We start from the raw sequence: 14,851 nt of genomic DNA, 5'->3' as shown, positions 1-14,851 counted from the left end.
GAAATACTGTGTATAAATCAACAGCTAAACGGTAAACTGGAGACTTGACTTAGGACCTGGGAGCAGTGCATCTTAACTATACTCGTATTGTTACAGGGCTCTGGCAATTAGCAGCACGAACTACTGTCTGCCGTGTTTTAGAGCTCTGATATATTTCTCCGGATGCTGTGTACAGACTTCTGCAGCTCCTCTGTATTCTTAAACTCTTAAACTACTACTGCTACTACCATTGATGATGATAATAATGACACTAAGCCACGAAAGCGTGAAAGGGTATAGAGACGACGTTTTAATACTGAGCAGTACGCAGATGGAGAAAGGCAATGCCAATATAAGTTTTTGGGTTACGGACAACTAAGCGAATATTAAAATTTACCTCTGGCATCGCGAATTGAAATAATTAGATTTAAACTGTGTCCTTGAATTTGCTATACTGACTGGCTAGAGAAAAAATATTGCAAGTGTTGTAACAAACAGTCGGGCGATTAAGAAATTGTCATTTAAGACTCCTCACGAGGTTCTAAAGTCCTCGCGGGAGCCCCAAAACCCTTTGGAGGATAACAAGGTGCCCAGGGGCACACCGCTGGCGATACCTGGCCTAAGTGGTTAACTCAGCAACGAATTTATAAAGACACCGACGTAATACATAATTTCACAGTGTTTCAGAATTTAAATATACTGTTTGCAAGAGCACCAACAAATAAAAGTGACATTCGTGATGAATTCATGACATGAATAAATTCCAAAAGTGTTAATTTTCTTCCAGTTCGAAAATTTTTCCATCCTATTTACTTTCCGAAAGGCAGAACATGCAGAATACAAATTCTGCTCTATTTTTTGTATGGATGCGAAACGCGATTTATTACTTGGAAGGGAAAACGCGTGAATAATAAATAAATAAATAATAAACTGTTCATAAACTTCGTTAAAAGAATGAAACATAAACTTGAATAGGGAAAGGGAAAGGGAATTATGGGTTTGGAGATTAGCGATAAGGTAAATCACTGATTTAAGGAATGGGATTTGATGAGGGTTGACTGACTTCCGTAAACATGATTCAGAACACTTTTGTGTTCCAATTAAACAGGGAATTTATTGACCCCCTAAATTTACTATCAACTTTTAAATTACTACCAAGTACCACATAGTCAGCTAGTCACGCAGGTATCTTTCTGTCTGTCTTCCTTCCTTCCTTCTTTTCATTTTTTATCGTGTATCTTTTCTTTCTTTCAGTTAGATGCAGTATACGTCCGTGGTCCTCTTTTGCCAGTCGCAGAATTGCGTTCCATTCGCAGTGCGCCTACTTATTTCCAACCCATTCTTGCCTAGGTGTGTACTCTAGAGACGAGGGCACAGACTTCTTTCTTATTTGCTTTGATTCATTGTAGAGGGAGCGTCTCCTGCTCAGGGAAGTTAATTCTGAACCGAACCATCGGTGAGGGGACAATCCATTCCAATCTGGCCGATTAGTGTAGGCCCTTTGAGCACTGAAGCTGCCCATTCACACAGCGAGACTTTATGGTGTGGACCGTCGTGGCCAGATGACCAACAGCAATCTTGGACCTCGTAACGGCTCCTTCGTGGGCACACGGGCGCTTCTTGTTTGCATTAACCGATATCCGAATAACAACTCAGAAATGTACCAGTTCAAAATGTCCACGTACTTTGCATGCTTTGATGTCTGTGAGACGTCACTAAATAAAATGTATGTAATACAGTAAAACGTGTATTTAACTTGTGCAATAACATCCTACTTAAATTTATGGAGGTATTCTAAGTATACTTATGTTAATGTTTATGGGATAACACTTTCTGTAGTATCGAATGTAGCGGCCAGGTGATAGGAACAACTGCTTCATGTTCGGGAAGTCCCGGATAAAATCTCGGACCAAAGATCTGCTACCCTAACTAAGGATTCGGTAACTTTCCTCAGTCACTCCAGGTAAATGTCGGTATAGTCTCTTAAAGTAGGCCACGACTGTTTCCTTCCATATCCTTTCCCATCCATTATTAATTAATCATTCTATCATTAGACATCACTTGGTCTTAGCTACTGATAACATCGTTATGTGAATTACGAATGAATAAATAAATAGAAATGCACATTCTATGCCGAGTTAAACAAATAGTAGCTTGATTTTGTGTTTCGGTAGCAAACTCACGATTTATAATTTTGAAAAGTAATAGAAGTTTCTAAACATGACAGCTGATATATAACTAACACAGGCAACTGAATAACTTTCACAGCAGGGCGAGGGATGCATGCATTTTTCATTACGGCTAATAATGTGATATTTTGATTCTTATTTAAAACTAAAATTAATTTTATGATTGAAATAACGTTTCTGTTGTTTGGTTCTTCAATTTTAGTTTTCTTCCTCTCTGTATTTCACGAAATTGGTTAGTGTGAAGTTCCAAATTTGTATTCAGAGAGGCCCTATTCGAACCTCGTTCTACTTACACAGTACCTTGATTTAAGTTTTTCCAAGAATAAATCTGCCTTTCTCACATTCAAAGAGTTTTTTTTTTAAAGGTTACCTCCTTCAGCGTTACAGCTGATTATCGCGGTTGAGTACTTCGACTGTTGCAGTCGTAAAGGCGTTGTTGAACACTCCACAAACCAGCCGTATTAATTTCGTCATGCGTATTACATATCCCGCTCCTCATTCGTCTTGATTCTGTATAATTAATCTAACAATAACAGGCGAAGACTTACAGCTTCCTGTTATGCAGTTTTATCCAGTTATTTCTTACTTAACGTCGTCTCATTTTGTGCAGTTCTGGATGACGTAATGTAGCGGTATATTAAAAACGTAAACAAACTAATGACAACTTAAATCTCTCAAAAAATGGCCGTCTATGTTCCGTATGTGACGGTGTGGTGTATTATACCAATTCTTTCTTCAATCCACCTTTTGATATCCCAACGGAGAAGCAGGAAGCTAAGTTATATGAGACAAACAGTAGCCGCAGGCGTCCAATATCGTGAAATAATGTGAAATACGCTGGTGTCTCTAATTCCGCCGTCCCCAGGTCCTCTCTCTCTCTCTCTGCTGGGGGTTGAAACAGAAAGAATGAGACGTGCTTTCGATTGTCTTCGAAGCCTGGCATACTGTAAGCTCAGAACAGGGAGCTACGGGGCACATGGGAATCACCTTCTCGCTAGCGTGACATCATCTACCTCCACATGTCCCACTTGGATACCTTGGATACTGCGCTCTGTCCAGGGACTTCATTCTCTGGGCAGGATAATGGTTCTGCTTTTCTGTTCTGTTGACCCAAGTAACTTAACGTGTAGCCTTACTTCTCTGGAATTGAACTACGCAAGCTCCTGAAACATATGCGAAGAATATACCTCCTCCACGCAGCCCAAGTATAATGACACACGCGGTTATATAACCTGCAGGAAGTGGAGAGATTGGTAACTACGTATGGCCAGTCTTGGCTTTCCTCAGTCCCACCAACGTAAACTCGTAAAACAGGCTTCGGAGACCGAATCGTGGCGGTATAACTATTTAGCCCATATCTGATATGGAGAAATATCGCAAGACGTTTGATAACAAAGTTTAATGTCGATAGTAGCTAATAATAAATGCAGTGAAATGAATTTAAACCTCGTAATCAATAAATAAACCAATCATGGCACAGAGCCTATTACAATATTATCTTAAAATAATCCACGACCACTTTCTTCCAGCACACGAAGCTTCGACATCCGCAGACATTATAGGGTCGGAAGCTTGAACTTGTGTAACTGATTAATCTTTCGTTAACATCCAAGAACCCAACGAAGTAAACATCGCATTCCGTTTTCTGAATTGCGTCTAATTTTACTTTGTTTGCAGTGATCTGTAAAAGCACTATGGAAGTGGTTGGCGAAGTTGTAAGAACTCAAAACTGTGATGTTTTATTTTTGTTCGCGTCACTAATCCGCCGTTAACTTCTTCCTTGTTTGTACTGAATCTCCGCAGTGTATTTCCAGGGGAAAGTTCCAGTTCCAGATTGATGAAGGAAGACTGAAGTGAGTAGTTTCAGGATTATGATGTGGTGAGGGTTGCAAGGGGTTAATTCGCTATTCTCCTTCTTTATTTTCCCACCCTGCACGTCGCTTCCCGCTCGCGATCAGTCGATGCGTCTTCATCAAGGAACGTCACGTTCTGACCCATCCAAGTTCCCGTTTTTACGTGATAACTTAGCACAGCTAGCTAGCTATATTACTTTCGTCTCTTTACATTTTGGATGGAAGGCCGTGGGTGGAGGAACTGAAAGCGGGGATATTTTAAAACGGTAACAACTTTTAACAGGTCGGGACTGAGTATTACTGCCTGCTAACATTATTCCCCTCTTCTGTTGGTTTCCGCACATTCAAGCGTCCCGTACAAACGTCACGACAAATTGTATTCAAAATTACAGTTACGAACAATAAATAAATCAATCGGCAAACAAGGAAATATTTTGTTATTAAAATACAAATTTTCTTTTATTAAAAAAAAAAGGAAAAATAAATGCAAATACAGGTCACTGCTATGAAAGAACGAAAGTGAAAACTGTAGACAGACAGGACAGACGAACAGACCGGGGATCTTTAAATCGCGGTGCTATCTAGCATGTGAGGTGAACGCCTCTTAACAGCGCTTTCGGTGTGATATAAACACCACTGCTCTTAATTTCATTACGGTAGAATTGTATTAATGGGAACGGGTTAAACTACACAATATGTAACTTCTTTCTCTCTCTCTCTCTCTCTCTCTCTCATGGATATCTGAAGTTGCATGATGCATTTAATTATGAAATTCATTATGAACACGTTCTTTTCAAGGCTTAAAGCATTTTTATTCTCTCTTTTCAGCGCAGTCAATGGGAGGCAGATTCTGTACGACTAGTCGCTTGGACGGGGCTTGTGATAATGCCTGGGAATAAATCTAACATACACAACTCCTACTAGTATTACTAGTTAAAGGCTGTTTGCTGCATGCACTTCCCCCATTCATAACAATTTACCCCAGCTGGCACATGATATTAAAGCGACATCACATATTTATGGTTGGTTACAGAGTGTGGGGATGGAGAGAGGGGTGGAGGGACAGAACCATCCCGTACAGTTCTGTAGCAGTGGTCCCCCCCCCCCCTCCCATTACCGCTAAATTCTCTATATAATATCTCAGACTTGGTCAAGTAAATAATTTCCCTAACTATGGCGAGTCCTGCCTACTGCAGCAGCGAATGCCGCATGCCTGACGTTCATACGTTCCAAAGGGATTAGTATATTACTGTAGTTAGCCCCCCAGGCAAAAGGGGGACACACAAAGTAGCAAGCACGCATACGGTCCATTCGAGACGCTTCGCCCCGTCATCATGACATACTCTTTACATGAAAGCTCATAAACCAAGTTCAAGTTAAGTCATGATTCACGGGTAAATCTTGCTACTATGCAGTGCACAGTCTTTTGCCTTCCCGACATAAAATACTATAATTTTACGTGCACTTTGTACGAGTGTGAAACTTGTTCTCTCCCATCAAGGGAAGAACAAAGAATGAGGATGAAGATGGCTGTCTTCTGGGTTATTTCTTCGCGTATTGTGGCACGTATCAGGGGTGCTAACTGTCACCGTTATGGCCCTGATTATGAGAGAGAACCTGAAATCTCACTCATATTGAGTATATTTGATAACAGAGCGCTGAGATGAATATTTGCATCTCTGAGGGATGAAGTGATGTACAGGAGAAATATGCATAATTAAAATCTTCATATTTCCGTACTCTTCACCAAGATCAAATCAAAGGAGAATGAAATAAACATTGCATGTGATACCAATGGGGGAGACGAAAAAACGAGTAAGTTTTGATGGGAAGTCTGACTCGGAAGGTTTAGAAGTAGATAGAGTTAAACCGGCAAAAGCTTGAAGCTGACCTCTCACCTACATCTAGTGTCGAGGTCAAGAGGAAGTGGATCTGTACCACCACTACCCTATTATCTTAATGGCGTAGTGTTTAATAGGCAACAGGGAAAAGTTTGCCTTTTACACAATAAGCAACTCGAAATATTACTATTTACAAATCCCCATGTCATTTTATTCACTCTTCTATTAATACTTTCTTCTGCTTCTCTGATACAAAAATGCGAAGATGCAGCAGCGAGTTTCAAAGTGTGATGCCCCGTTCATAGTCTGTAAACGGCTGAACTTTGACCCGGAAAGTAGACGTTTAGTGAGAAAGTAAGTTTCTCCGGCACTGCAGTCAAATGTTACGAGTGCCAATATTTGACTGCGGTGTTGCTAGCAACAACGAGTGTTCTGTTCCTTAAACTCCACTCCCGCTGTTTGACGACTCTCCGGAGAAATCTACAGCATAGCACAAGTTCTGTGCTTTAAATGATCAATCACTCCAGACTTTTCGTTGGCGGGCGATGTAATCAGTCGGCATATTGCAGAATATTGCTACGTGCAGAGAAGAGGGCCACATGTCAGTCTTAATATGGCCCTCAGGTCGTATAAATACGTATAGGACGATAAAACACAGAATATTGCTGAAGAGTGGCTAATGAGAGAATTCTATAGAACTTCGTACAAAACTTTCTGCGAGAATGATGTAAGAGCTGAAATATATACAAATTTCAGATAATTAAAATTCCTTGTAAGCGTTACTATATCTGAGCTGTCGACAGCGTCGTTAAATGAACATATATACATAAATTTCACGGAACACCTACAGTCCTGATAGATAAGTAAGTCCCTGTGACTTATGCACTACTAGCAGACCGAAAAACATTTTGCTTGTTATGATTTGGTGTGAACTTACAAGACAGACCTTAATACACTAGAAGAAAAAAACATAAACGAGGAAAAAATTAATAACGATAATTCGTAGCGTATTTTGTACACTCGACGAATATTCTCCATTTAGGAATATGGCGGTTACGCAAGCGCACATCACTTGCCTACAGATTTGCCTACGTCACAGGTGTTTACTTCCGCAAACTATTAATATATATAATTCAACAGTTCAGTAACGGTAGACGTTTTTATGAAACAATTTGTAGTTCCCACATCGTCACAACGTTTTGATTTCTTTTCGCGGACCAACGGGACACCAGCTGTCTTGACAGATACTATATAGTTTTACTCAGACACTCCGGACGAATGCTGGGATTATACCTTGAAAAAGAAAACGATTTATCGATCTTTTTAACCTCTTACCAGTCACGCCAAGTAACTTCTACAGTACATGAAACGATGTTAAAACAGACAATCCATGCATTAAGCAATTAGTTCAGGAAACACAGATTATGAGCTTGAGTTTCAACAACCATCGCAACTTAGGGTGGTAAAATGAGAGACAGGCTTGAAGTTTTTCCTTCGTGTCCGTTTAATTTTCTTCTTCCTGGGTTCTCCGAGTTTTGCAAAAGTCAATAAATAGCAGAAAATCGTCAATTCCTGAACTTTTTAAAAAGAACTTTTCGACTTGAGCGGCGGAGAAAACCGGAAAGGTCTGGGTAACTGAGGACAGGAAGATATATATGTATTAATGAGATAGTGATATATCGACAAGTGTCAGCGTTAAAGGTTGTGGCAGAGGAGGATAACGCAAAAGTTGGCTGAATCCCCCTAACCAGCCATCCGTCCAACCAAGAACATCATAAGCTTGAAAATTATGTATTTAGGCCCAAGAATATTCTCTTCGCATGTTACTTATTGCATACAACTTCATCACCCCTCCGCCCTTTGACGGTTGAAAGGGAAGCCGTGATAGCATCCGATCAGAAAACTTGGCAGTGGACTAAGTTTTTTGGCGGGGGGTTGATGCAACCTCCACAGCTTCTGGTCTTCGGTAACTCCTGCAACTTTGCAACTAAAGTACGACCGATCAAACAAAATTTATCTCCGATGTCCGTTGGCTTTTATCAATCTGCAATATTTCATATTTTCCCCAGCTTCCAGATACAGCCAAGGAAAATACGTACATAGAGGGAATAACTTCACGCAAGAATGTTCTATGATGATATCGACTATAAAATACTTCCTTTTAACTTTTAAGGACATTTATTATGCCCTTTCCGAGAAGAATAACGTCTTTCTCGAATATCGTACGTTAGTATACTGGGTGCCACCGAGACTACATGACTGTCAAGGTCGTCGCAGATTTGAAAGAACTGAAATGAGCTTTGGTTTTCAATGTATGTTCCTCCCAACGCAGACTTAAGAGAGGGAAACGAAAACTTCTGTGTCGAAACATTGGCAACTCTAACACTTATGTGTGAAAATATTCTTAAATTACTTTCTTCTTGTTAACATTACACCCCGACACGATCCTTCACGTTCTATTCTCCTCTACGACACACGTTTTTTAAATCGCCCACAAGGCCATCACAAGATGTCTGTCTGCACAAGAAACACAAACTAACTCCATTTACCAGTGCCCTCATTAAGAAGATAACAGTCCACCATTTAATCACGAAATTTCGCAAAATTTATGAAAAACGATATTTTATTATCGTTTTCACAAGAGCCCAAAATTGGCTTTTATCATGGGTCTGGTGAATCCAGTCACATAGTAGAACCCCACTTCTCCAAGAAACATTTTAATATTATCCTCCCACCTAAAACGTTAGTCTGACTCTTAAACTTTTTCTTGCAGGGTATCGAAAAAAATTGTATAGGCTTATATGTTTCGTCTTATCAGTGAGTACTACATACATACCCCGCTAATTTAACCTTCCTCTATTAATATAAATTTAATTTAAATGTGCTACTTTTAAAAACAAATTTAAAAAAGTTATGACAAGCCTTAGAAAGTTCAGCATTCATCATGGAAACTGTTCGGCTCATTATTGCTTACTGAAATAATAACCTTCAATTGAAATAAACGTGACTCTAAGCGACATTTTCTTAGAGCCAGAAGTGACAAGTCGTTCATCACTGCACATACATCATGCATTTGTAATCCAAATCACAAGTAATGGTACACACAAATTGTTAATTTTGTATTCTCCCCCTTGTAGCCTATTAAGTACTTCCTATCTCTCTCTCTCGTGACGAAGAATTTTTCCTTGCACATAATCTAAGATTGACATTAAAGAACGAGATTATCCAAACCACAGTATTTTAAATATCCAAGTCCACTAAATTCCGTTAAATTTTTACCTTCCATTTAAATTTCAGGATTAGTTTTAGTTAATTATAAATATTTTTATTATTCTTGCTTCTGTTTCAAGAATCCTAGGTATTTTTGGATTATTTATTTTAATCCGAGATCGCTTCAACTCAGAATTTACTGCACCAAGTTTAACAAAGTCCGTTGTTATTATTATTGTCCATAATATTTACGTCTATAAATGAATTAAGGTAAGCGTACGTGAATACAAACGCTGCATGTTAAACATTTGATATTACAGTTTTCAAATACCTGGCTGTTAGCAAATTCAGAGCAGAATGAAACATTTTGGTGGGGGGGGGGGCGTTGTCTCCAGCACTGCTATTCGTTACTCACGGAAGTACTAGAATATTTTGAAAGCAAAGCAAGGCCATTAAAAGAAGGCATTACTGTTCCAAGTGTCTTCTGTAAAAACAAATTATTAGACAACTTGGAGGAGGAAGAAGTAAGGGGGGTAAGGAACACAGTTGATGGTCGTACAGAAAGCGGAAAACTTCTAAACCGTGATGTATGGCAGATATATGGAGCTCCTAGGGTTCTCCGTTTTGCGAGCTGGAAGCTCCTGTAGAGTGCATAATTCAGCCATCATTTACCAGACAGAACCAGCAGCCCGCTAAGTCAGTGAGTGCCTCCTCACTGTATTTCCCGGGGCTTAATATATTATTTGGCAAACCAAAACATCGGGATGCTGGAAGGCTTATTTTAAAATGTCAGGTTCGTAAATTAGCAGGCTGCATATACAATTTTCACTACCGGCATGTTTCTAAAATCTGCTGACAGTGGTATAATATCATTACGAAATGAGTTTCTTTGGGCATTGTCCATCGTCCCCATGCATTATTCTTAATGCGATTACAATAGACTCCCGATTTTCTGGGGGCTGATTAACTAGGGTCTGTCTGGCTTAAATAAAAATTATAAATTAATTTAGAAAATATAATTTAAAAGCTAGAACGTTTAAAAAGAAATCACTCAGTCTTCTCGCGATGGAAGGCAGACACAGACAGACTGATCACTTGAGATTTCACGTGGACGAGTGTGAAAATGGATGCTGTCTGCTGAGATGTTGCGCCAGATAGTTTGGTAGATAATGTTTGACACTTCAGAGGAGCTTACCACCACCACCACTACCACCAGACTGATCGTCACAATGTAACTCCACGTAAAACATCCATCTTCATATTCGTCGCCGTGAAAACCAAAACTCACAACAATATATTTTAATTTTTAGCTTACATGCAGTCTACCTATATTAATAATATGTATATCTGTTAAATAATCTTGAACATAAGCTAAAGTTATTTATATTAGATAATAAGGACTGGTATAAACATTATTATTATTATAGTTCGATGATTAAAAGTAATAAAAATATTGTCCTACGGTATAATCTCCAACACTAGTAGAAATTTTAACGATATGACACAAAGCTAATTAAATATCCCTCCGATAATTTCAACATAGTACTTATGATGCTTTAAATTTCCCTCCCGTTCAACCCTACGGATGGGAATAATACGATGGAAGGCTTTAAAGATTACAAAGAACCAAAACGAATGTGGTCTGCAGCATAACGCGTATTTAAAGTGCCGGTGATGAAGTAATTTGTATATTTAGCTGCATTTAACTGGGCTTTGATACGGCAAACGCCGTGGACACAGCAGCATTTGTGTTACGCCTATATAAACTCTCCAACTAAATACAAACAAAGGTTCTCTCTGTAAAAGCAATCAAATGTTTATCAAAACGACAGTTTTATAACAAAATCCAACCAACAAAAAGGGATCAGGCAGAAATATATATTGATATGCCGATTTATTCGTCCAATTATCCGGGTTCAGGTATTAAAACGTTTTCTAAAAAAATCGTGGGGAGTTTGAAATGTGTCCCGGAAGAAATGCCGTCTAATCGAACTGCTCACACACATACACAAAACTAGCGACCTCTTCATAATAATGCGAACTGCAGGTTCAAATCAGCTACGGATTCCAGCACGAGGCAAACTGGCATTAAGCGCCATTATCCTCCCCTATCAACTGAGGGCAGCCTCGTCCATATAGTTCCAATTGACACAATCATATTATGGGACAATATACTCCACTATTCTTTATTCACTGTTATCCTATACAATCATTTTCGCGTCGAAGTTTAGTAAGCACCTACACTCCAGAACAATGAACGCACAGACGGACTAGAGTTCCAATTGTATATGTAAAACAACTGTAATCCATTTTGGTTAGTATAACTCCATTTAACTCGTATTGTTTAAGAAGCGACAGAAATGAAAAACTGATCTGTAGTTAAATATAGAGAACTAAAAGAAAATTCATTAAAATATCTTTCTCTACATATTACATGAGAAACATATGTCAATAACAGAAGAATGTACAACCCATAAGTTCTTATCTACATTAGAGACTCTAGCTTATAAAAAAAATTCTGCTTCGTGCAGTCAACTTGTTAGTTAGATACAACCTGTATTAAGGTACATCCTCTTAAGTATATTAGTTACTATTGTGGTTAATGAGCAGTAGAAACCTACGATTCAACAACGCTAATACAAAATCCATCTATCGGACGCGAGCCGAGTCAGTTCATCAGATTCTCATAATAGTATTTTCTTATAATCCTTATTCTGAGACAAGTGATTCCAGTAATATTATTATTATTCAGTGTTCTGTCTTACGACAGGTCCATTGCTCTGCCCAAAAAGAGCTCTCCAGTTTTCCTTATTCTCACCTTCTCGTTTTAATTCCTGGGATTCCAGTATAAACAGAAATAAATCACTAAAGTAATCGAAAATTATGAATTTATATTTTTACTTCCCTTCCTATACAGACTGAAGCATCTGAAGAGAAGTGGAGACTTTTCCCCAGAACTTTCCTTTTTTATTTATTTTTTCGGGGGTGGGGGTGGGGGTGGTGAGAACACATATGACCTTACTTAGGAATAAGTAGATTAAAAGCTGGGGCAATTTTATGTTATAATTCCGTGTTTCCTTTTAGCAAGCAAGCTTCGTTATTATGCGTTCCTTGCTGTTGCTTAGGAGTCGTCATCATATGCGCCATCTTTGTGTGCTACGTTATAAAGCAAATGATTGTACCCCTCCCTCTCATGCATGGGGGGGGGTGAGAATCGTACAAAATGGTTATATAATCAGCTTTGTACCTGATGCATTGCCAATCTCGCTTTATCAAATAGCTGCATGCGCAAACAATCATCACGGAACAGGACGGAACATTTGTACCACAGAGAGTATGTTAGATACGGACGGACGGACGGACGGACAGGGGCACGTTCAGACCGCACCGGGCGTCACGAGTGAGTGCACGTAGATGCTAGCGTAAGGTACAGAAATTTATTCCGTAACAGTGCACAAATTTAATTTCATGTAAGTAAATATTATTGTCACAGCATAAACTAAAATATAATTATATAAACATCATCTAGAGCGTAATTCAAGAAATAAAAGAGAGGAAAACACACACACACCTTTTCGTTTTTCTCTGTCGTTTCACAAAATGTAAACAAACAAACAAAAACAATAAAAACGTTCTATGTATAAATTTTTTAAAAAAATTTAAATTTACAAATTTATACACAGAGGCCTGTTTCTCATTTCTCCCAAGATTTAATACATTCCAGCTATTAATTACGGTCAAGGCAACTCAATCTTTTTCCTCTCTATTTCTGATACGATATTTCAGTGATTTTCGATCAATGCGTGTTGGTACTGAAAAAACCGAAAATAATGGTGATGCATCACCATCAGCTGCACCCGGTGCAGTTTAGACTGCAGTTGTGATTGGGGGCTGCGGCACTACGTGGCAGTAACTCAGTTATGCAACAGACTCCCTCTACCACCCCCATTAGTCTGCATTATACCTGGTATCGCTTCCAAATACTGTAGCAGTTTGTATTTAAAACATCCTTGTTTGAACCGCAAAATTATGAGCTCGGGGGTTTAATTATCCTACTACCAACAGGCAACCCCCACCAGAAATCTACCACAGTGAAGCCTCATAAATGCGTTATTTATATAAATACCTCTATGGAAGTATAAAACAATTGCATTATATTAACCTAGAAAAGTATTCCTCAATGTCTGTTACTATTCACAAATTTTACTTGTTTCTGATCCATTAAATTCCAACTGGTCTTCAAGTTAGTAGTTAAAAATTATACGACTCGTATTTAAAATTTAAGAAGCCTTTGCAAGAACTTCAATGCTGTTTTGTAAAATCCAAAACAAAACATGGAAAACTCTATGGTCAATATAAGAAACACGGAGAGTTACAGTTCAAATGCAACTCTAATTATAGCAGTAGCTGCGAGCTTTTATGACGGAAATATAACAAGATAAAAGTAATTTTTTCATTTCTTGTTAGGAATAACTTACAGAAGAGCTTCACAGTAGATGCCCAGCACCGTACAGGAGACACAAACACTTCTACCTCCTGGAGATGTTGTTACCAATCCATGCACACTTGTCTTATTCGGTACTTCGTTGTCAGGATACACATTTCTACAAGTTTTACAAGCAACAGCAAACGATTTCCGTGAAAGTAATGTCAGAGAATTAACACTAATTCTACTCTTGTACTCACCAAGTTTCGCACTGGCACAAATCTTGAGCAGAGGCCTACCAGCTAAAGTGACTCTAGCTTGAATATCACGGTGCAGCATGGCAGAGTCCATTGCTCCTGCTGATGTACCGTAGGAACGTGGTTGTTGTTGGGTTTAGTTTTAAATAGGACCTGCACAAAAGAACACAACAAAAATTTTCCTTCAATGCCATTCCTGTGCATTCATGTAAATTACTTCTTAAAAAGTATAAATAACTTCAGGATTCCCCTATATTTGATCTAGCTGACGCAGTTAGTTTATTATAAGGGTATATCTTTCAAATTACCAGCTATTCTCATAGGTTACGGCGTTTTTTAAACCAAGCCAATAAAATAACGCATATTGGTCTCTGGGTAGTTATTAATTGTCCTCACTTTTCATCTTTGGAACTCCTCAACTTATTTCAGTCACAGACCATTGACTGATGCCGTGAGAAAACAATGTCACTTCGTCACGTAATGCTGACATGTCTAGCGATAGCGAATGATTTCTTTGCTGGACGGTATGGACACAGGCAGTTTGTCCGCCACAGTCGGTCTACGTGTCGGTAAAGAGGTTGACTCATAAATCTGCCCACACACCTGCATTTAGTACAGGAGTTAGAATGCTTGAACAGTTTCCTCCGCTACTTCATTAAGTTTTCATGGTACCCATCACAACAATTTGGCTTTTTTTTATTTCCCCCTCATTTTTCTCACTTCTTTATGTACTTCTTCGTCAGTTCTTGCTACTGTTCTCCTCCCTGTTTCTCACTTTCTACCTTTCCAGTACATCAAATTTATCTACGAGACCACCAAAATCTGTAAAGTGCCTGTTTTATTACGTTTTCCAGTTCTAAGTTTCAACATAATTTACGCGAAACAAAAGCTGCTCTACTCCTTAGACTCGCCCGCAGCATCTCGTAAAATTTTCAAAACGCGAGAATGCAAATTCACAGTGGAGCTGAGAACGGAAACACGATATCATTGTAGGTGGAAAGACGCCCACGTGGTTGTGAAGTTTTTTTACACGAATCGAGGCTCTTAGGTGACAATCCTTCAAAAACTGTAGTGTGTGTATGACCTCGATGTAAAA

The 14,851-nt window shown here is 38.9% G+C and overlaps 1 long non-coding RNA gene across 1 annotated transcript in view; it reads right to left on the bottom strand.

Moving 5' to 3' along the window:
- Positions 1–14,851, bottom strand: part of LOC147873202 (uncharacterized) — a 274,215-nt gene that overhangs the window by 62,465 nt on the left and 196,899 nt on the right. The window contains exon 4 of the long non-coding RNA XR_015536128.1: positions 13,759–13,908. This is a non-coding gene — a long non-coding RNA (uncharacterized LOC147873202). The remainder of the gene's footprint in view (positions 1–13,758; positions 13,909–14,851) is intronic.

This window comes from Zootermopsis nevadensis, unplaced genomic scaffold (assembly GCF_977971745.1).
Source record: "Zootermopsis nevadensis isolate Lab colony 2312 unplaced genomic scaffold, Znev_1.0 Znev_ptg000021l, whole genome shotgun sequence".
Taxonomy (NCBI): domain Eukaryota; kingdom Metazoa; phylum Arthropoda; class Insecta; order Blattodea; family Termopsidae; genus Zootermopsis; species Zootermopsis nevadensis.
Note: the sequence above shows the minus strand (reverse complement) of the source record. Positions and strands in the feature narration are given on the sequence as shown.